Source organism: Myiozetetes cayanensis, unplaced genomic scaffold, assembly GCF_022539395.1.
Source record: "Myiozetetes cayanensis isolate MyiCay16 unplaced genomic scaffold, myiCay2020 scf13, whole genome shotgun sequence".
Lineage (NCBI taxonomy): Eukaryota > Metazoa > Chordata > Aves > Passeriformes > Tyrannidae > Myiozetetes > Myiozetetes cayanensis.
In genome coordinates this window covers 7,480,208-7,503,111 of record NW_026086937.1, presented here as the reverse complement: position 1 = coordinate 7,503,111, position 22,904 = coordinate 7,480,208, and the positions used below count along the sequence as shown (strand labels likewise).

General features: G+C 41.6%; 1 protein-coding gene across 2 annotated transcripts in view; it reads right to left on the bottom strand.

Annotated features, from left to right (window-relative positions):
* The window catches only part of LOC126636261 (glypican-5-like), a 340,020-nt gene that overhangs the window by 266,925 nt on the left and 50,191 nt on the right, over positions 1-22,904 (bottom strand). The gene's annotated exons all lie outside the window — the stretch shown is intronic.

Sequence of the window (22,904 nt, the reverse complement as noted above, 5' to 3'; positions counted from 1 at the left end):
AAAAGAAATAATGAAGTCCAGGAAAATGTCCTCTCCTTTAACCACACCATTTTCAAAAGTGAAGAAAAAATAATGCTTAAGAAGTTCCACGGTTAACACATTTCAAAATGCAGATGGCAAATATTATGCACTCAAACCACTGACTGGGGTGCTAGAATCCATGGACGGGGCAAGGAAGGGATCAGTTCCCCAGATTGTTTTTAATGACACAGAAGACAGCAATCCACACCATTCCCACTGCTTTCTTTGGAAGCTCTCCAACAAAAAGCTTCTGACATAAATCATTCTTGCACTCCTCTGGGTGGCAAGTAGTTCCAGCGAAGGCAGGAGACCTGTCACTTCATACCTCCTGAGGACTGGCCAGATAATGGGTTTTTGGTCTAATCCTACTCTACATTCATATGAACATCACCATGTGATTCACTGCACGGCAGCACAAACCCAAGTCACTCACAGATCAGCCCAACAAAGGAGCAGACACAATAATGTAAGTCAAGATTAGCACATGCTGGCAAAGTTCTGCAGCAGAGCCTGCTCGGTGCCTTCCTCTGTGACATCTCCCTGGGCAACTCGTTTGTTATGATAACCATTACAATCCCTTTTACCACAAAGTGTGGTTTAACTAAACAGATATTACAACATATCTCATTGTATATTAAATCATCAGTAGTTTGCACACACACACACTCTGCATCCTTCTGCCAGAAAAAATCACTTCAGCATTCCCACTGGTATTACAGCAAATAATACTCTGGAAGTGCTTATAAAATCCTAGAAATTAAGAATCCAGATACACTTCAGTTGAAAAAGATGACAGTTTATTCTTGGGCAGAGACATACCTTGCCAAGTTTCAGTCTGAAGCACTTTTATAGCTGATAACAGTTCTGAAAATTAGATATATGATGGAAATCTTGGCACAAACTGTAGTGCAGTTTGTTCTGTGCTACTGTACACTATTAAAAGGTTTTTTCTTTGTCACATGACCACTATGTGTATTTTTATTTCTAGAGGAAAACTAAACATAATTTTTATCACACTAAGAACTCAACAGAAATATTTAAAACAGTGGTTTAAGTTTCTTCCCTACACACAATCCCTTATCATTAAATTATGGGAGCAGGGATTGTCTACAATGCTAACAGTCCTATGCTGTTCCTTTACCTTCCACATCCACAAAGGCAGAACTGCAGGCAATATTCTCCTTACCTGAAAACTGCACAAAATTCACTTATGAATGTGCCCTAACACTAAAAACACAGCACAAAAATATTGCTGGGGATTGTAGATGTGCCGCAAACACCCATGAGGTATCGTTTGCCTCCTTATCACCACTGTTGAGACACAAAAAATGACTCCCGACCGCAGTCAGTGATGTTTCAGAAGGAAATATGTAGGTCTTTTTTCATTGTTAAGGCATTAAGAGATGTTTGAGACGACCAAATTACTGTTCTTAGACCTTTAAATTAGAAATAATGGGGCATCAGGCAGTCAAATGACTTGGCAACATGGACAGTTTGCATTCTGGCTGCAAAGAGCAGGCAGCTGCTACAGTGATTAATTATGTGCTTTTAGTACACCTTGTATGGCACTTTGTGTGAAGTTTCTAAATCCCGAAGAAGATTTACCACTGTCCACAAGATCAGCTGCTCATCTGTCCAGTCAAATACAGCGAACTTCAGACAGTTAGGAACTCACAAAAAGCCGATTTCTAAGCCTAAAGACACATTGAGAGAATAATCTGATCATCTTTCACTGCCTTTGGCTTCAACACGAGCTCCCCAGCAGCATTGAATAAATTGCAAATATATTGATTTTGAGCAGAAATAAGTCTTAATCAAAATAACTCAACATTTGATGAAGACTAACATATTTTTCTGCCTTCCACTACTATTAAAATAAATAGGAATATGGAGAATAAGGTTTGTTCTCATGTTCCTCAGAAGATCCGTTTTGATTTAAGACTACAGGGAAAGTGAAACAACAGTCAGATTCGGATTCTGAACTCACACAACTATTTAATGAAAGTCAGGCAACACCACTTTCCACGGGGAGAATTTTGTTCAAACCATTTATCATGTGCTCACCAAACACTTGATGCCACCACTGATGTGCCTGGACAACTCAAAACACAGCTGAGCAAACACAGCTCACCTCTGGAAACTTCCCACTGCACCGCTGGGGTTACGGAACGAGCTCCTGGAGATGAGCCCAGTTCTGACGAGATGCCACGCTGGGTTTGCTGCTCCAGCAGCAGCACAGAGAGCCTGCCAGGCCAAGCAGCCAACCAGCTCTCCTGCTGGGCCTCCAGCCTGGGTCCTACCTCTGACATACACCCAAAATTGCATTATGCTCAGTCTGGCACACGCAGATGGAAGAACATCGGTGTGCATGTACAGCATTCCTGTTCATTCACCCTGAGCGTGGCACAGCTTGGTTTGGAGCACCAGCTCTCTTCTGACAGAAATACGTCCATCCTGACACACAAGAGGATGTTTTCCTTCTCCTCAGCCAGCCACCAGCTACACCTCCATGTGCCTGATGCAACAAAAATCACAAAGGATTCCTAACTTATCTCACACCAGTTTTTGCACCAGTGTAACACCACTGACTTCAGTGGGATTTAATCCTGATTTAAGCCACTGCATGTTACAAAAAAGCTGCAGAATATTAGTGTTTCTGCTAAAGAATAGTGCTACAGGGAGAAAGATAGAGGAGGTTAGGTATCACTCTGCCCAACACCGGTGTACCAGCATTTTCCAAATATTTCCTCTATTTTTTCACCAGCTGGAGGTCTATTTGTGGAAGAACAAGTAGATTTTAAGTAGCAGCACTATAGCTTTGAGTTGTTCCTTACATCACATAAACACTGCATTCACTGACTTAAGCTACCTCCCTTCAGCAGGAATAGCTGCTGTGCTTTTAAATTGCAGTCACCTCTGTTTGAGTCCAGTCAGATGCAAGGGCTCTCCAAGCTCCTGTCCAGGCCACCACCTCTTCTCTCGCCACCTTATCCTTAGAATAAAAACCAAAGGTGCACAACTGCCACACATGACTCTGCCGCTCTTTCTGCCACAAAAATCTTTCTGAGTGTATTCCAAGGAGCTGATTATTTTGCCAGGCTCCCAGACAAACAGCAACATAACCTGAAGGAAAGACCTGAACAGAAGATCCAGTGAAGCGCATGGCGAGTTGGCACACAGGTGGCAGTGCCAGAGCCTGCATTCAGGACTGCCTTCATCTCATAAACCCCAGTTCTCTCGCAGTGCACGGCAGGCAGCAGATGTGGTCTCAGGGAACACACTCAGATAGAAGTTTTCCAGGAAAATCTGGATTGACATATGATAGCCATGCACAGAGAAAGCTCATTTGCTTCCCTCCCTCATACAAGCCCTTCACAAGCTATTGAGATCCACGTTCTGTAAGCAGCTGTAGGGTTCAGATGGAGAGCATTAGGCAGGGTTAAGCAACTTCTAACTTGCTGGATTATGAATCTGTTCAAACCCACATTCTTTTCTTTCTACAGGTCCAACACAGGCACATTAGCATGGAAACCATTTTCCCCAAACCACGTCAACCTAAACACCAGACACCTTTGTGCACAGTCAACCATTTCTGCCCCACAGCAGCTGAGGCTCAGACAGAGCACACCTCACGTTTGGACCTCCATGTCTTCAAAGACCAAAGTCCTAAAACTCAGTGCAAACCATGCCAGGCCTGGCTGAAAGGGAAGTCACTGTCACTGTCATCACACTTGTGGGTGCAGCTCAAAGCTGGCACCTTGCCCACAGAGCTGACCAGGTAAGACCACCCTGATCATGCAGCAGCTCTGCACTACATTAATGTTTCCTTACACTCTGCAATAATTGACTGCCTGCTGGGCTTAAGTTTAAAAAATCCACAAATTTCTTAAAAAAAAAAAAAAATCATTATATTACAAACAGTACTGAAAAGTTTCAACAACACAAAACTATCTATACAGAATCTATATAGAAATAACATCTGTGTACACTTTAGGTTTGAGTGTAATCACAAAAGAAGAATGAGAAATTTAAGTAGCTCCATTATTTGTTTGGTCTCTTAGGACCACACTAATATTTGGCTCCTTTCCCTTCAACATCTTGCATTTATTACGGAGTTACCGGATGAATGAAAGATACAGTTTGTTGAACAATAGCTTCCTTTGTGGTATTTCACTAGTAGCAAAACTTCCAATGCTTGGAAATTTCCTTCTTATCCTCCTTATTTATCCTTCTGTTGAAAGCGGGGCCAAAGCTCTTTATTAACACCCTACTTTTCCCTGTCCTTTACCATCTTTAGAATGGCAGCCTTCCTATACATAAACACAACCACTCCTGATGAAACTGATGAGAAATAACATGTTAATAAAACTATCAGCAGTCTGATGGGAGTATGATATCCACACATCATAGCTGACACACCACCAACACTTGCAGGAAATGTTGGGAGCTTGCCCCAAAACTATTTTAGGCCAGAGAAAAACCTGTTCAGAATCTGGCCAAGCAGAAGCATCTCTTGGTTTCTGCTCACTTTCTGTAGCTGCTCTTATCAAGGCAGAGTGCAAAACAGATTCAGAAGCAAGAAAGCAAAGTTTTGGAAAGAGGGGGGGAAAGGCAGTTTGCATTTGCTCACCCTGACAGCAAGGAGAGGGTATGATGTCTTTACAGCTCATCAGTCCTTCAGAACATAAATCACACAGGAAAAAAAGCACCTTTCCATTACTGTGCATTAGGGCACAGTCTTTACTTAATCTCCTCATGAATTTGCCTACAATGTCAACATCTGATAAATATCCCAGCATGTACCCTGGATGTTGTATGTACCTACATGCTGATAGAAACTTCTGCTCAAGTTGAAAAGAAGTCTGTGCCTCCTCTGTCCATACCCAACAGCTGTGGACATCCCTGATGATCCAGAAATCATATCCAGAAACCCAGTAGGGTTATTTACAGGCTAACACCTTCATCCTTTAACCCTCTGCTCAATTCCAATTGTAATTCAAGACTGTTTTTAACTTTAAAAACCTTCTGACAAGTTGTAAGGGTTCAAAAAAATTCTAGAAGTGAGACCAGAAGAATAAGAACACCTGACCTTCCCTGCCGTGCTGGGACAGTGGTTTGCCACAGGTAACACTGGACAGCAGAAAGCCTGTGCAATGGGAGTGGCAGAGCAGCAGACCCACTGCTGTTACTTGGGAATGAGGGCAAAGCCAAAACACTTTGGAAAACCCATTTCCAGGGAAGACTGACTTCCTGCAGCAGCACCAGGAACCAACACCATTAAGTACCATCTGAAAACTGCTATCTCAGTATGAAATTTAGTCTTGCTTGTTGTTTCATATGCACAAACCTACTCTGTGAGCCTTGGCACAGCTATGCAATTCTACAGGAAACAGCCACCCCCTCAGAATGCAGCCCCAGCCAGCAAACCCACACCCTCTGCTCAATCACAGTCACACAGGACACTTTATTATTATTATTATTCTAATTTCTTTTTTCAGGCTTCAACAGCTTCTTTACTATATAATCTCATACAGAGAGAAGGGGAAGAAATATGCAGCTCATTTTGGTGAGACTAATGAACACTGAAACCATTAACTTTGGGTTATTTTGGTGTTTGATCCTGGAAGCATCAAAAACAGAAATAAGATCAAGTTTAAAACAGGCTGCTTATCTTCACCTACTTCAGAGGCTGGTGAGGCAAAGGGGAAAAGGCAGTAGGTGTGCAAGTCTAGGAAATACCTTAATAAAAACAGGATGGGCCAGCAATAAATACTCTTTTGTTCTGCTCTGGTCAGTTTGCCATGAAATCTCAAAAAATGGTTTCTGTAGACTGTGCTGGGGAATATATCCAATTGCTGGAAGTAGTAACCACAATGTACACATTTTTCAGACTTAGCAGCCTTTGCTTTATCATTTACAAACCAGCACTACTTAACAAAGTTGCAACAAGCAGCGAAACTATTGATTAAAAACACACAGCTCTGCACTCTGCTGTCCCAAACCATAACAGCTCCTTTTAAAGAAAACACTACATGGAAGAGTTCATAGAAAACAATTAAGCTGTTGTGCTTCACAGACTCAGTTACAGTTTGCTGGCTTGACTTTGACCTGTTCACTACATATTTCACCTTCAAACTTTCTTGTGAATACAATGAATGAGCTGGTAATTAAATTTAGCTGTTTATTATTTCTGTATACTCCAGTTCAGTAAAGCTGGCCAGCAGAAAGCTGGGGAGCAGATGTGGCATTTACCTTTCATGACACCACCAGGCTTCCACTGATAGATAAACAAAGCAAGGAGTTCTTTGGAATATTTGAGAAGCAGAAGGCTGATGGACACCTCCCATCACTGGGGTAAGATGATCCAGAGGAGCAGTGAAAGCCCTGAGGACTGTGGCTGGATGTGTTATAAAAGCTGTGGCTATCAGTCTCATTCCCCTTCCATCAGAACTCCAAAAGATGATTCATATCATTCATATCTGCCAAGTTCAAACTTGTCAGCCATTACTTAATAATATCAATTCACAGTTTTAACAGGAGTTGGGCCAAGATAACTGAAGGAAGAACTACAGCTGTGCTTCAATAACATTGTTATACCCTTCATTTGCTTTCCAAGGACAAATTATTTATAAAAACAGTTCTCACAATCTACAGAAACACAAAAGAAAAAGCCACAGGAGTGATGTATCTGTAGGTAATCAGGCTCATCACTGAAGTTCTTCAGCGGTTTAGCAGCCATTAGAGTAGGAGCAGAAACAATGTTATCACAGTGATTTGATCAGTCACTAACACGGAGAGTGATGACTGGAAGCTACAGAAAGGAGCACACAATTCCCAGGATGGATTATAGCACAAAGCACTTGCAAAACAGCTTTGAATGACAGCCCTGTAACCGTCAACATTCTGTTCAAGACAGACCCACAGGGACAGTCCATGTTGCTTAAATCAGGTGCGCTCTAACTATTCTAATGAACAAAGCTTTTGCCATAGGAAAAAAAATCAAAAAAGGCATCTGGTTTTATTTTTTCAGTCTAAAACCCTATGTACTGTGGCAAAGGTGTTCAAGTGAAATGAAAAGACACCATGTTTCCTTAGAAAATAAACAAGCTTTTCAGCAAAAATAAACAACAGCTTGAACAATATTGTCTTAAAAATCAATTCTGGGTGATGAGGTGAACCCCTGGTTTCAAGTAAGGGTCTTGCTGGGGGCAGGGTGTGGGGTTTTTTTGACATACTTGAGTATTGTTACAAAGACATAGTGAGACCCAAAAGGTGTGTTGGCCTAAAAATCTAATCTCTAGGATTAAGGCTTCCAGGTGATCTCTTCCCACAGACTGGGTATCACTCCTCTCTGGATTTGCCCAGCTACTTTAATCACAAGGACTTTGGGAATGAGCTATTTAGTGGACACAGCATAGTTTCCAGAACCAAACCAGACTTATGGAAGAATCCCTGCCCTTTCACAGTTGCCGTGTGGCCTGGCTCGAGCACCTGAGGCAACACATCATTTATCATGGCACTCCAAAAGCTATGGGCCCGCATGGAGCAAAAAATCCTCTTATACCTGGATCCTGTGCCTAGGTAAAGGTGAGGACAACATTCAAATGACAACATGTATAGGACATGCACATACAAATACTGAAGAGCAAGCCAAGTGGACTAATACCAGAAAATCCAAAATGGGATTATAGGTGAGGACACAGCTAATGTACAAGTGAAATGTGGCTATGTAGAGAGATTGCTGATTTACACTGCTTGAGGAGAGAGAGGCACTGTTCAAAAAATAAACAGGCAAAAAGAGGTCACAAATTGCTTCTGCAGCTTCGCTGTGAATGAAAGCCACAGAGAAAGTAAAAGCTGTGCCAACTACACACAGTGCCAGGTACAAATACCAGAGAGGAACAGATGCCACCGCTAGAGAAGGAGAGGGCACTTAACGCTGGTGGTCTCTCGGAGCTCAAACACGCTGCACGTTGGCACAACTGGGCTCAGAGAACAGGCCAGCCAGGCCTGCCAGAAGCACTACAGACTGCTCTCTGTTGCTTGACTCGCACAGTGGCACCGATGATGCCCGAGGCACCGAGCACTGGGATGTTACCTACGGAGAAGGATCAAATACAAAACCTTTCTTTAGAACCCAGCTGTGGCCAGAGTACAGAACACTCTCTAAAACCTGTCTCTGGTACGTTGCTGCACTGCATGTTCATGTTTCCTGGCAGAAACACACTGCAAAGTCGCCAATAACTTTGAGAGCCATAGAAGAAATTGAGGTGTTTGTTTTTATCTCTTATGTATCAAACACTATCGAGAAAGGGAAGTACAAAACAGCACAAGACTTGCACTAGTTAAGAAATAAGAACCAAAATTTTCTTGCTTGAGTTAATCAGGAGAAAGCAGGAAGACGTAAAAAAGTCTTTTCATTCTTCTGGGAATCTTTTCATTAATAGAAAAGCAACCAGACAGGAGTCTCTAGAGAGAATTTTCTCGACCCTCTGATTAAGAAGTTCAACTGGCAGTAGGAAAACTAATACGTTTGTTTCATAAGGTCATGAACTACTTCATGATTTCCAGCTGAAATAGTTAGGTGGTCTATTATGACCTGTTTCTAAAAATCTAAGAGAAAGATAGCTACAAGAGAAAGGATTAGCTTAACAAAGATGAAATACAGGAGGGAGATGATTTGTTTTTCAAGATGGTTTTTTTCTTCTTTTGTTTAGGTACTAACAGAGAAATACAAGAAATTATGCCCAAGGTCCATTAAAGAGCTCAGGTCACAAATAAGACTAAAAAAGAAAGCATTTTAAAAATCTAGATTAAATCTCTACGTCTCAACCACTTCAAGACATAGAAAATGATCTTTTGTAGAAAGTAGCAGCAGTAATGCAATCCTGTGTGTTCCACAGCAGCATCAACTTCCTTTCCCAGTATTAGCCTGACCAGCCTGCTTCCTAACACATAGGGAAGCCTTAACAAAACAAAGGAACACATGAAAGTACCGTAGCTAAGACTGGTGCAGAGACTGCCTTTCATACCAGCTATCTTCTGCAAATAATTTAACTCGGTGGCTTTTGCATGTTTCAGACCCTTGGACAATTCCTATTACCAAAAACTAGTGACAGATGCAGTATCCTCACCCAAATCTGAGCTGAAAACACTCCTGGCACTGCTCCACAGAGCAGCTGCAGGCACTGAGGTCCATGTGTGATCACCAGGACTCCTCCACAGTGCACAGAGGAGACACAGTCATCTGAGATCAGAGGCAGAGGAACTGGCCTCAGAGAAAAGACACGGGCAAGCAATGCTTAAAAAACAAAAACCTTTCCTGCAGCATCTATTTTTGGCTGTGTCCTCTCGCAGATTATTTTGCAGACATATTTGATATCCTAACAGTGTAAGGTAATTGAAAGGATGTGTTTGCTTGAAGAATCTGACCTTGTTCGTGGACTTTCGTTCCAGTCAGAACAAAGAATTCCACTAAGCCTACTGAAGAAAAATAGTGGAAAAGACTTTCATGACTGACTTCAATGGAGACCGAACAGAAATCACTGGAAATTTAGGAAAATATTCCAGGTGTTGTTTTTTAAAATTTCACATGCTTGCAAAGCCTCAATCAATGGAAAAAATTAAAGGGGGATCAATAATTTAAATAATCCTATAAAAATAGAACACATATGTTTTTACAGTGAAGAGTTTCTCCTCAATTTATCCCCAAATTCCTTCAAATAAAGTGACTGGCATGTGTTCAACACATGGGTCAGCACTGGCAGAAGAACACATGTTGGTGATTTGAGAGCTATCCAGATGTCTGTGGAGAAATAGCTCTAGTTATTCCTAAGGGAAAGCACATAAAAACCCGTCAGCACTAATAAATCAAAACACCTCCTTTTCTCCTGAAATTCCTTCCTTAGAAAATACGCAAAGGTAAGTTTTTTCCAATCATGTTGATTACGGAGATTTCACAGGACGAGCCTCTGGTGCACCAGTGAAGACCAAAGGCCAAAGCAATGAAATTTCTTATGTGCAGGAAGTTGCACAGTCCTTGATCAAAATTAAGTCCCTGTGACACTGTGGTTCAACATTCCCACACATGTCCAGACACCTTCTGAGATGAGCAGCGTTGACAAGACCCCAGAATTTGCTTACATTCATAAAGTTGAATAGTTGCAACCCCATCTTGCTTATCCATCCCCTGAGTTGGAGGTGAGACTGACTGGCCTGTAGTTCCTTGGCTCTTCCTTTTTTTCCTTTCTAAAAATGGGGGTTGTGTTTCTCCTTTTCCAGTCAGTGGGAACTTCAACCAGACTGCCACGACTTCTCCAATATGATGGATACTGGCTTAGCCACTACATGTGCCAGTTCCCTCAGGACCCATGGATGCATTGCAACAGAGCTAGGAGCAGATTTTTGTGGGAATGCATTAGCTTTCTTCTCCTACTTTCTCATGTTGTGTTATCATTGTATTACTTTCTCTATTTAGGGGTATTTCAAAAATTACAACATATACTTACATTTTTTTGGTTAAATTACGTGGGTCATTAGTGATGGGAACTCAACTGTAGAAATATTATACTTGGAACTGAGGGTCAAAGCATCCATCACATCTGTCACTGAAGTTTTAACATGCAGTTGTTAAATCCTCTCATATACATGCAGCTTTTATAGTTCTGTTAAAATTTGTGCAACCTTTACTCGGCAACTTAATGAAAAATAAAAGTTGCAGATAAATCAAGCTATAATGAAAGTAAATTAGCCATTCTGCTCCGCCAGAATTCCAACACAAACGAGCACACTGAGACTGACTGCAGCAATACAATGCAGTGCTCTCCTGAATTCCAGTTCAGGGCCCCCCTTTCCAGGGAGCTTTAGAGGAAGTTCATCAAACAAATATTCAGAACTACAGCACCAAAACCATGATCTACAGAAATGGTATTGTGAGCTTTAACAAGCCCCAGCCAAGCCACCAGTCTTTCTGAGGCAAGAGGGAGTGTCTCATGACAGTCCTGGCTTTTCAACAGCACATTTTTCTAACACACCAAAGCCAGTCAGTTGTTTTTGTTCACTGAGAAGACAAAAAGTTTAATTCTCAACAGTAAAAGTACAGAGAACTCCACACCATGGTCACTTGCTCACCTATCCTACAAACTCAGCTGAGTTGAATTACTGAGTGCTGTCCTAAATTTGTGTAATTCATATATATTAAGAACACTTAACATAATTGAGGGAGTAAACAGACGCTTAACTGAAAGGCCAAGTCTGTGAAGAATTTATCTCTTAAAATGCTCATCTTCATTTCAAGGTCACATGAAATCAATAAAAATAAATCAATTTTTGTATCCTAACCATTTAGGTATTACATTTCTAGCCCAGTCAGAACACAAAAGTAAACATGAGGTTTTAAACAGGGGAGGGTGGGGGGAGAATCTCTATGAAATGTTCTGACAGCAATTTTGTTGGGTTTGTTTCAGGAGAAAGTTCAAGATTCAGTCGTTTTCATAAGCAAGTAAATTCTCCACTTTTTCTGTCTCTTTAAATTTATTATAATAGACACCTCCCACTGTGTAAGTTCTACTCTTTGAAGCCCTAGAACTGACTGCTTCTTTTAAGAAAGACCCTTTGGCACGAAACTTTATCTGTATAACCCTGTAATGGGATCAAGCCCTTCAGAAGCACTGAAAGAAACCGAGAGAGGAACAGAACCACCACCCAACCCAAGCAGGAAAATGACTGGTGGACTGCAAATGAGAGGGTAACAGATAACACAGAAGAAATTCTGAGCCCTGAAGAAAAGCCACATTTCTGCATTTCTGACCCAGTTCAAAAAAGCATTTGGGCATACATGAGGTTTATCTTAGTTGTGCAGCACTGTTCTTGATCCACAAAATCCCTGCAGAACTTCAGTGCTCACTCAGGTTTCCTGCCAAGAAAGCGGATTTGTGAAACAGGGCCTTAAACTTCACAAAATCATTTGAATTCTGCAAGGCCATCTCAGCTCCTTTTGACAAATCTCCTGCCTTCTTGTTCCACAAAGGTCAAATTGTGGAAGAGTTTTCTCTTGTCTTTCAGATCGATCTTGTATAATGAAACTCCTCATAAGATTGGAGGGGGGGGGGAAGTTGACTTGATTAATCTAGTTCTGGGAAATGTTATGAACCAGCTCCCTGTGAATAGAAGAGACCCTTTCAGCTGGAAGGGAGCTGCAATAACCACATCTCGTCTGACTGCCTGATCAGTTCAGGGCTGATCAGATTGAACCATCTTGGTAAGGGCATTGTCCAAATGCCTCAAGCACTGGCAGGCTTGGGGCATCATTCCCTGCCTCGAGGAGGCCTGTTCCAGGGTCTGACCACCCTCCTAGTAAGGAAACTGTTCCCGATGCCCAGTCTAAACCTTGCCTGGCACAGCTTGGAGCCAATAGTGTGCCCTGACCAAAAATCAGCCCATCTTGTAGAAATATCATGCTTTTTTCCCCTCCATCCTAATGTAGCGAAGCTCTGTAAGAACCAAGAGTTTCCCAACCCAAGAGACTGTCAAAGCATCCCTGAAATGGAAACTCACTGATGCTGAAAAGCCTGCACTGTAATTCAGTGAGGCACAGCCAGAGACAACACACCCAACGGTAATTTAGCAAACACACCCAGGGCAAGAGGCACAAACCATTAAAATAACAATAAAATAAAAATAAAATAAAAGTGGTATCAGGTGAAGGGGTTTCCAAATTCAGAGGACATGACCTTGAGGACTGGTTTTCAATCTGTTCTTCAAAGAAAAGGTGTGAGAGGTCTGCAGCTTGGGGAATTTCAACATATTGAAGGAAGCAGAGGGCTCAGCGCAGCGAAGGAAGCCCTTGAACTGATTCTGAGCAGATTAAATCAGTACTTACAAGCACTATGAAATTTTAATTTGTTTAATATACTTTAGGCAATGCTGGTTCTTAAAGCAGGTTCGGGAACATTATAAATATAATGTTCAGTCTCTGCAAATTCATTTCCCAATCGTGATCACACCACACAGATACCAAGCAAAAGCCAAGCAGTCTGTCATGCTGGTCAAGACAAACATCCATCTACATCTTCCTAGGCCTGATATTACAGTGGGCCCTGGAGGAATGCAAAAGTGTATACTCACTGGTCCTCACAATCTGACATTTGAGTTTGCTGAAAGCTGCTTAAATATCACAGAAATATCCAGGGAACATTCAGAAATTATTTCTGGATCTTGTGGTTAAACTGGGATGGGATGGGATGGCATGGACTTCTGGGACATGAAGGAACTGCCCTACAGGAAGAAGCAGAGATGGATCCAGTCTGAGGTGTGATAGTATGGAGTAGTTACCATCAGCTGGATGAAGATCTGCAGTTGACAGCCCCAGGGTATAGAGTAACATGCCCAGGGGACCTGCCCAATCTCTCACAGCCTTCCCTGTCTTTAATATACCCCAAGAATTTCTTGTTATTTGTTTTTATGTCTTTGACTCTTTGCTCTTCAAATTCCATTTCTGGCCCATGGGTTTCCTTTTCACAGTGCCCACTCCAGACTGTGCCCCTGTCTCCAGGATTCCCTAGTGTTGGATTTCCAGTTTCTGACAGCTATTTCTTCTGCTCGAATAACCTCCTGAACTTTGTGTTTAAGCATATGGATTCATTTGCCTTTCTGCTCCTTTTCTCAAATGGTGCTATTCCTATCTGCAGGGACAGGCTGTGGTGGGCTTAAGTAGCAACTTATGCCTAAACTAAGATTTTAATTTCTATTCTTAACTACAGCCATATATTTAAACAGTGTTTACATTGTTCAAGTAATCAAGAGCGGACCCCAGAAATGTTGGTCATTATGTTCCCCACCTCTATATAATCCACGTTGAACTTTAACTGTAAATCTGTGCTGTGAGTATGAGACAACTTGCACATTGAAATTTAAATCTACATAAACCAGATCCAGTCTTAGCTAACTGAAGCAATTAGGGTAGCAAGTAATATTTGGACCTTAATCAAATACAGCAGTGGCACCTATCAAGTCTGTCCCTATCACAGGGATAAGCAGTGGGTTGTTTTAGCTACACTTATTTGTGCAAAGTTCAAATAGCAAAACTCCCTAACAGCCCCAGGCTCAGAAAGCTGTAGTATCTCTGGAAACAGTGCTTATTAACACTTCTGGGCAAGAGTTACCACTGAGATCCTCGAAGTTTGCATGTAAGTGACAAATATAACTTAAAAAAACCTTCCCACTTCCTGAGAGGCTGGGATACATCCCAGCCCAGAGCACTGGAAGAATCTGGGACTTGCTTCGCATTTCAACTAACCCGACAAACCAAAGTTAAAATTCATTACAGACTGATTTCCTTGCTACAAAACCCATTGCATTCCTTTCAGTGGGCAGCTCAGGGGGTAAAGTCCTTCTCCATCTGAGAGTATTGAAATCTGTCCCCTGGTGAAATGCTCCACTGCATGGTTCCAGGGGTCTCCCTCAATCAATCACTTCGTCCACAGATTAATGACAAAAGTAAATTGCAATAGATCATCCCTCTCACATCTTCAGCATCCTCCATGGATTTGCTCCTTCAGCCTCAATGAATTAATCCCCTCCACTCTTCCAGACCATTCATCATGCTCTTTCCCACTCTGACTCCCTATCTCTTTATGCCACAGACTGTCTTTCATCTCTGCTGCAATCAAATTTTGGAACAGCTTTTTTAACCCTGCTAATCCCTACCCCTCCAGGTGATTCTTCCTGCAGCCAGACGACCTCCTCAAGTCCCTTCCTAACACAACAAAAATATCTTACCACCATTCCCTTCTCACTTTTTCTTGAAACATTCAGGCCTAAATTTGTCATTTCACATTCCTTTGTGTTTAGCCACTGAACAACACGGAAGTCATAAATGCAATAGAAAGTGTGAAATTCATGCTGCTTACCCAGTCTGCTGCTTACCCAGCTCAGCTGTACACCTACAAACAAGGTGAAATCCACTGCGTGGAGATTAAACATTTTATATGAAACTTTAAAATATAAAAGTAATTCACCAGGCTATCTTTTAAATGTACACTGGCTTTAGAAAGGACTTTGGAATACTCTGATCAGCACATAAAATAACTATATCACGCAAAGACATTGAAATAAAGGTCTTGGAGATGCAAGGAAATATTAAAACTTAATTTATATCAACATTATAATTTTTTACCATTAATGAGCAGCATTTAATAGATCTTCTGCAATCTATTGAACAGAGACAAAAATACTACTTCTGGCTAAAAATCTTGTGTCAGTCCCACATGTCTGACAATGTAAGAGGGAAGGGCAGCACAGTTACAGCCAAGACAAAGATGTAAACTCATGGAATTCTGTCCATTCTACAGCTACCTCTGGGGGAAAAAAAAGTTTCCAAATCTTAGTGTTGTACATAATAAACCAATACAGCTGCCTGCTAAACAGCTTCTGCAGATAAAGGTTTTAATTGATTTTTAGCTTATTAATACTATGTGGAATTTATACATTAAAAAAATCTTACTCTACAATACTAATTACTGCTGTGGCTTTACCTGGCCATCAGCCTACACAGGTAACACACTTGCCAGCATACAGACTGCACAGAACCTTCACAGTCTTAACTACTGACCAGTTTTAACCGTTTTCAGGAAAATCAAGGACATTAAGCCTGTGCATGTCCCAGGACAGGGAGAAGTAGGGTGTCCAGGAGAGCATGGTAATATTCTGCTTTTCTTTCTCTATGCCTTTCTAGCTGCTTCCCACCATGACGTTGTCTCCCTTCTGTCAGGACCCACTTTGCAGAGAGGCATTCCTGGAGTAGCAGTTTAAATCTTGCCTGTCAGGTCAGTGGGTAACATTCTCATTCTCATTTTCCTATGGACAGACCAGTTGCTTAATACATATTTGTATATTAGAAAGAATAATTGGTTTGAAGTGTCCGATCCGAAGATCACTGAGATCAGATGCTGGAGTTATCAATCCTCCACCTTCCTCCACACATTTCCTCCTCCTTACAAGTCTGAATGTAACAGTTTCAGGTTTGTCCAGATTTTTTCCCCCAAAACTGACAGATCTGGAAGGCTTTTCAGTTGCTGAGTAGCAAATACAGCCCAGACCCCTCCACACGTCTCATGCTGTACAGCTGGGCTGTGTGTAGTGACCCAGCCCTGCAGGGAACACTGAACCTCGTGTGCTCTGCTGAGCACAAGGGCTACAACTACCAAGAAGCATTAGACATCTCTACAGCCATTGCTCTGCAACTGGCCCAGACATCTGTTACAAATGGCATTTCCCAAAACATTTAGGACTCCAGGAACAGGACATTTGTTTCCACACATGGGAAGAGAGAAGTGTTAGCTCGGAGTTCAGCCCCAGAGTTTGAACATCATCATCATCATCATTCTCAGGAATTAATAAGGAATAAAAACTGGCTCTGAGACCAAGAAATGGCAATGCCTTTAAAATTTCCAACTATTTCTTTTCTGAGGCATTCCTTGAAATCTTCAAAGACACAGAACTAAACTCATCCTCTGATGATAAAAACACTGACACACCAATCATTTTTCACCGCCGGTGTTAAAAGCTTTTTTCAAGAATATGCAATGGTAGCAAAACATGAACCACTGTATGGGAAACACTCAGCGAGGGGCAAGCACGAGCACAGAACAACCTATCATCTATAATCAACTCATTATAACTTTGTCCCTTCAAAGAGCATGATCTTACAGAGGAACAAGGTCACAGATTCTTTCACGTTCCCCAGAGCCAAGCAAATACACCCAAAGCAGCAGATACTGCTTGTGGGGCATTCCCAGAGATTCCCACTAGTACAGCCACATCTGCACTTGATTGACTGGAAATATGATTCCAACCCCACATAAGGAAAGATGTTGTTTGAGGGTGTCAAATTCTTATCTGGCCACAGTGAACACTGTGAGCAGTTTATGAGGTGTCTGGATCTCTGCTGGCAGGATGCAAAGCCTCTGCCTGCAGAACTGTTCCCACATCACAGTCACACACAGTTCTAGTATTGATTTACCTACACATTGGCAGCATCTTTCTCTGTTTCTTTTATACACAGTTATACCTTGAGGTCAACAGAGCTTGCATTTCTTTAAAACTGGGGTAAAACACACCTTTTTTATCTCCTAACTCAGTCTGTGGAGCAAAATCCTTTACACTCAATGCTGCCTTATGCACAAAGTTTATGAACAACCACTAAGTTCAAAATGTTTGCTTACTCTAAACATCTCTATTATACAGTCCCAAACTGCAACATAAAAAGCAATGTTAATCAAACAATTAGGAAACAAAGGTATTAAGAATTGTTGAAGGAATTAAGCAAATTTAATTTATTTATAGATAGCCTTACTGGCCCCAAAGGGACTACCCACATGCACACAACTAAACATGTCTGTGAGTACTTCCATGATCTTAACTCATCCAGCATGCAATGAAGATATCAATTCTGAGGTCAGTTTCTCCTTAAATGCTTCCAAAATTTCTGTAATTTCAGTGGAATCAGCTACTGTATAGATATGAAGCAGTACTCTGAGCTTTCCTTTATTTTTAGTGCAGCCTTATTCCCCTACCACCAGCTTCCTGACAGGTGAGGTATTTTTCTACCGACAGGCTAGCAATTAACCTGCTGCCACAAAAGAATAACAGAGAGTAAAACAAAATGTGAAAAATGAAAGACTCATCATAGGTATCACAGAGAAATCTAGAAACAGCCTCGCTTCAATTAAGGTTCTTTTCCCTATGGTCATATAGTCTCTCCTGTACAAAAGCAGTGTTGTTCAGTTATTACTTCAATCTCATGGTTTAATTTCCTCTTCAGCACTTGAGATGCAAGTAGGAAGGAAAGCAGAAAATGAAAAACTGAAATCAAAAGTCACTACACAGATGTGGTACTTCACCTCAGCTGATGAAGCAGAGGCAACAAAAGCTTCAGCTCCTCTGCCCCCACTCCCAAGTGCAACTGAGCCTGTTTTAAAAACCCTGTTAATTTTTCCCCCTCAGAAAACTGAGTGTTGGTGTTGGCTTTTGTTTGCTTATTTTAATTTCTCACTAACATGTTCTGCCTCCTCAATGACAATTAAAGCTCAAAGCAGTTCATAAGCTTTCGAGATAAGTTATTTTGGCTTTGCAAATTTATAAACATCTCCAGCAGAAAACAACACTTTCACGTGTTGATTCAAATGTCACCGTTCATCGAAAAAATATTTTGACAGAAAACCTTAAACACAATTTATCACTTTCCCTACACTTTCCTATTTCTGGAAGTTACTTTCTTCTACACAAAGCCTGCCACCCAAATAGCACAAATCCTTTCCAAACACAGGGGTGGCACTGCCTGCTGTCCCATGGCACCAGTGAAGGACATCTGCCTGTGTTCAGTACATGGATCCAGTCCTGGATCCAGTCCCATGTCACTGGGCAACGTGCACATCACCTGCTCAAAGTTCCAAGCCTCTCCTTTCCTACAGACCAACCCCAAGGCCCCAGGCAGGATAGTGCACACTGGTTATGGGATGTTTGCTTTTACTTCATCTACCTCTGACCACCACGCTTCACAAATTAAACCTGCAAATAAGAATAACCCAAGACATTTTCGATAAGCATCTCTCTCTACAAATTAAGAAACAGTTCAATGATAGGTTCAAAGTTAGCCAATCTGACAGATGCCAGAAAAGTATATGTATTTATACAACTAAGCTGAAATTCCTTGGTGAAAATGGTTGGCTTCCTTTGTGCCACCTGACAGGTTTAAAGCACTGACCATTCAAACCACAAATTAAGGAATCTGAAGTTGTAATTCCTCACTACCTCTCCTGAATCTCAGACATACACACCTGCTTGAGTGAAATCAGCATGGCTTATATCAGCCTAAACCCAGCTGGCTTATTCTGAATAGAAGAGGCACCGACACAGGGACTACATCCATGGGAAAGTTCCCCTGGAGAAGGGGTAAGGCACGTGCAAACTCCACACAGTGCAGGCGACAGCCCGCAAAGCCCCCAGACTAACAAATTTTGACCAGAAATGGGCCAAGGTCTCTGGATGGCCCCAAGGATGCAGCTGTCAGATTACACCAGCAGCAAACACTGTCTGACACTGCTGTCCCCCATCCTGTCCCCCCCTGCTCTGTGAGCCACAGGAGCAGAGTACATCTCTCCTGCACAGAAAACTCGTTCCAAGAACGTGGTGTGATTTCTACCTCTTAAAACAGCACAAGCCCAAACTCCCCAGACACATCTGTCCACAGCAGCAGTTTCTTTATGGCCACAGAAAACCAGATTGAGGGCGAGAGAGGAGAATCAATGAACCAGCTTCAGGAGCCCAAAAGTTTAACTAAGGAAAAGTCTGTTATCAGATGCCTTCAAGTTCACTATTCAGAAACCTACACCTGCACTAGAGAATTGTCAGGAGTGAGAAAAGCTTAAAAATTACCAAGTTAATGAGACACAACTGCCATTTACAAGCTTCTACTAATCCCAGTAGTTTAACCCCAGTGGTGCTCAGCCAGTTTTTACTTAATGCACAGCCAGTCATTCATTCCCAACTGAAATTAGTCAAGCTCTTGTGAATAACAATTGACTAAAAAAGTTATGACTTGAAGAATTGGCCCCAGGATGTCAATTCACTGCCCTGAAAATAAAAACTGGGCCCTGGATGCACACAATGCTTATTGGTACTACTAGGAGTTACTTGCTGTGGAATAGGCCCACAAATGCAGGATTTTTTATTTTTTTTTTAACTTGGATTTTAGGCTATGATGAAAATCACAGAATCATAAAATATGCTGAGTCGGAAAAGAACCATCAAGATCACCGAGTCCAACTCCTGGCCCCATTAGAGAAACTACCTTTACAAAACTACAAGAAGGCAGTAACATCACCACATTCATTTGTCAAAGATAAAACATACTGTTTAGTTTGCTTCATTTGTTTAAGTCATATAGAAATATATACACTTGGGGTTTGAGAGAAACTAAATATTTTGACTGGTTAACCAGTCAAAAAATCTGCAGTCTTATCACTCAAAAGACTAAAAAAAAAGGTCCTGAAGTACTGAGATTTACAAGCACTTTAAACTGAAGTAGTAATATGTCATTAACTGGTGTGATTTTCACACTAGAGAAAATCAGGGAGTGAGGGTGCTTCCTCAGCACCCTAAAAAGAAGAAGAAAGAAAGGAAAATAACACTAAAGCATCTCCCCCAAAAGAACTTCAGTTCTCATGGAAATACATACAGATTTCACTAATATCTTAAAAATGTACCTCACCTATAATTCTCAGGGTTTTCTGTTAGAGGAAGCCCAGATGCCAAACTTTAAAATGGTAACTAAAAGGCTATGTTCTAATTAAGGTGAATATTGGCCATCTGTTATGTAACCAAAGGCCCAATTAGAAGAACGATGTCTAATTTGATCAGCCTCAACTGGCCAGGTTAATCCATGAATGGGTCCAAACAAATGTATAATCTTTTCTAATCACTACTGAATTAGTTGGACTAATCCAATTGGATGTATATAGTGTTCTTATACCACCATATTTATTTCAAGTGTTCCACCCTTTTTTTTTTCCCCTTAACAATCTGTTTTACTTTAAGGCTTTAAAAGGTTTTAGAATTTTATCATGAAACCAAAAAGCAATCTAGTGAGTAAACACAGTGCTTCATAGAAGAGCATTCTTTGGCACAGAACACTCAATTTCCTCTTTGGTCCTCCATGGGAGAGTGGTAAAATGTCACTATGGAAAACAATAATGGTTCTGGTGGAAGAGACTTTGGTAATGTATGCTGGTTTTAATTTTGCATCAACATATCTCTGAGCAAGGGGGATCAACTACAATCAGTCATCTCTCCCAGTTATAGATTTTTAAAACTGTTCACTGGACACCCTCACATTACCTACTGGTATTTTCTGGGCGACTCCTTGGGCCATATGGCTTCCCCAATTCCAGGAGGTCTTTAACCCCAAAAAACCCATGAAGAAGAAAAGGACCTCCCTCCCATCTGTAGCTGACCTGCTTTATGAGCACAGGGAGGAGCAACCCATCACTAAAACAATCCACATACACTGCAGGTGCCTCCTGAAGTGAATTCCCTCAACCAGGTCCACATTGTTTTGTCTAAAGTTGTGTCACAAACTCACTGAAGTTACATGTGATGAGTCTGGTGAGCAGCAAATGGAACTGATCTCCTTAGAGAGTGAAGCTGGAAGTGGAAATGGCAATGGCTTGCACAGGTGAGGTTGACTGAGCTGGAAAAGGGAATGCCACAGTCCCTGCACTGGTCTGTCTGCTCCCCTGGTGTCCACTATGGGACAATAACCAGGAGCACAGGGAGCATTACTGACTGGAATTCACTCAGCTGACACAAACTATGTCCTAACTGAAAAGGATTCTGCAAACTGGAAACAAAAGTTAGCTGGCAACACTAGATGGGGGGGATGCAGGAACTTATTACCACATTTGATAAACTTTCATTTTAATTCCATATTTACACTTGTCTCTTGCTTTCTTCCTCTCACTTAATGAAGCACATCAAATCCAATCCTTCTCCAACTTCGCTGTTTTCAGTCTAGGAATTAGATTTTTTCCTTTTCTTACCATGCATCATCCGTGTGGCAATGAGACTGACTGCACATTTCACCCTGACCCTATCGTTCTGTTCTCCCTGGTTGGAAGAGGTTTGTCATCATTTATTCATTCACTGGCACGTTTTTCTCTTACTTTCAGTCGTAGAAATGCATGAAACAGCAAAGGTGTTTTATTTCCTGATATCAAACTAGATGTTTTGACTGCAACAAACTTAAGACCTCACTGTGTGTAAAGTGAGTGCCAAGAGAAAGGAGTTGCAAACCCTTTGAACAGATGCTATTCTGCAGCTGAATTCAAGGTCTGCAAGAGAATTTAAGAAAAGAGAGTTGTCCAGGCATTTCTGTTGGGATTATTTAAAAGTTGACTAATGGAACCAGGCACTTAATTCTCTTGGGTCCTTTTTAAAAAACTTCACATTTAGTAATTAATCCCATATAGACTTTACTTGTCACAAAGTCTTGTCCTCGGTAAATTAATGGGATCCAGACACAATCAGGACAACTGCTTGGCTGTCTGGTAGCATCATTAAACGAGGGTCAACTATCCTAAACTCCCAAAGCTGTAAAATTATCCTAAACTCCCAAAGCTGTAATCCAGAATCCAGCTGGAACTGTGTACCCGAACTCCAGGACTGCAGCCTCTTCAGCACGTGGCTCAATCCCAAACTGCCCAGCCCTGTGTGAGGCAGCCTTTTATCCAGCTCAGTGCAGTGACATCTGCCCTACAGCCACTCCAGCTCGTGGGAACCCCCCTCCCTGGCACTGCACTACAAACATGCACACCTGGGGACTGGGCCAGCTGCACCTTAACAAAAAACTCTACTGTAGAGGTTCACTTGTTTTGCCAGTTCCTTTCTCAGATTAATAATCTGGTTTGTGACAGTGCACCTGGCAGCCTTCCCAAAACTGAGTCCTGAAGGATCAATCCCATCCCAAGATGAAAGATAAATATCTGAACAGTTGGATTTTGCCAGAGGAGCATATTCAGAGAAGCAGTGAGATTAGGGCTCTGCAGATCCATCCAGCTCCAGGTAAGCAACAGGAATGCAAAGATCTGAGGTAGAGCACAATACATTCCTGCTATAATGATAAAACACAGTTCAGATGATGTGAAATACTGATCAATTCATGTTTGGGAACTCATTACAGTTTGTACTTCTTGAGTTTACCAGATTTCATCTGGGCAATCTCAGCACTGTGCTCATACAGTGTACCTGTTTGTACTGTAGATCACATGCTCCTTAATGGGGTGAAAAACTGAAAGCAGCATTCATTAAAAAAAAAAAACAATCACCTT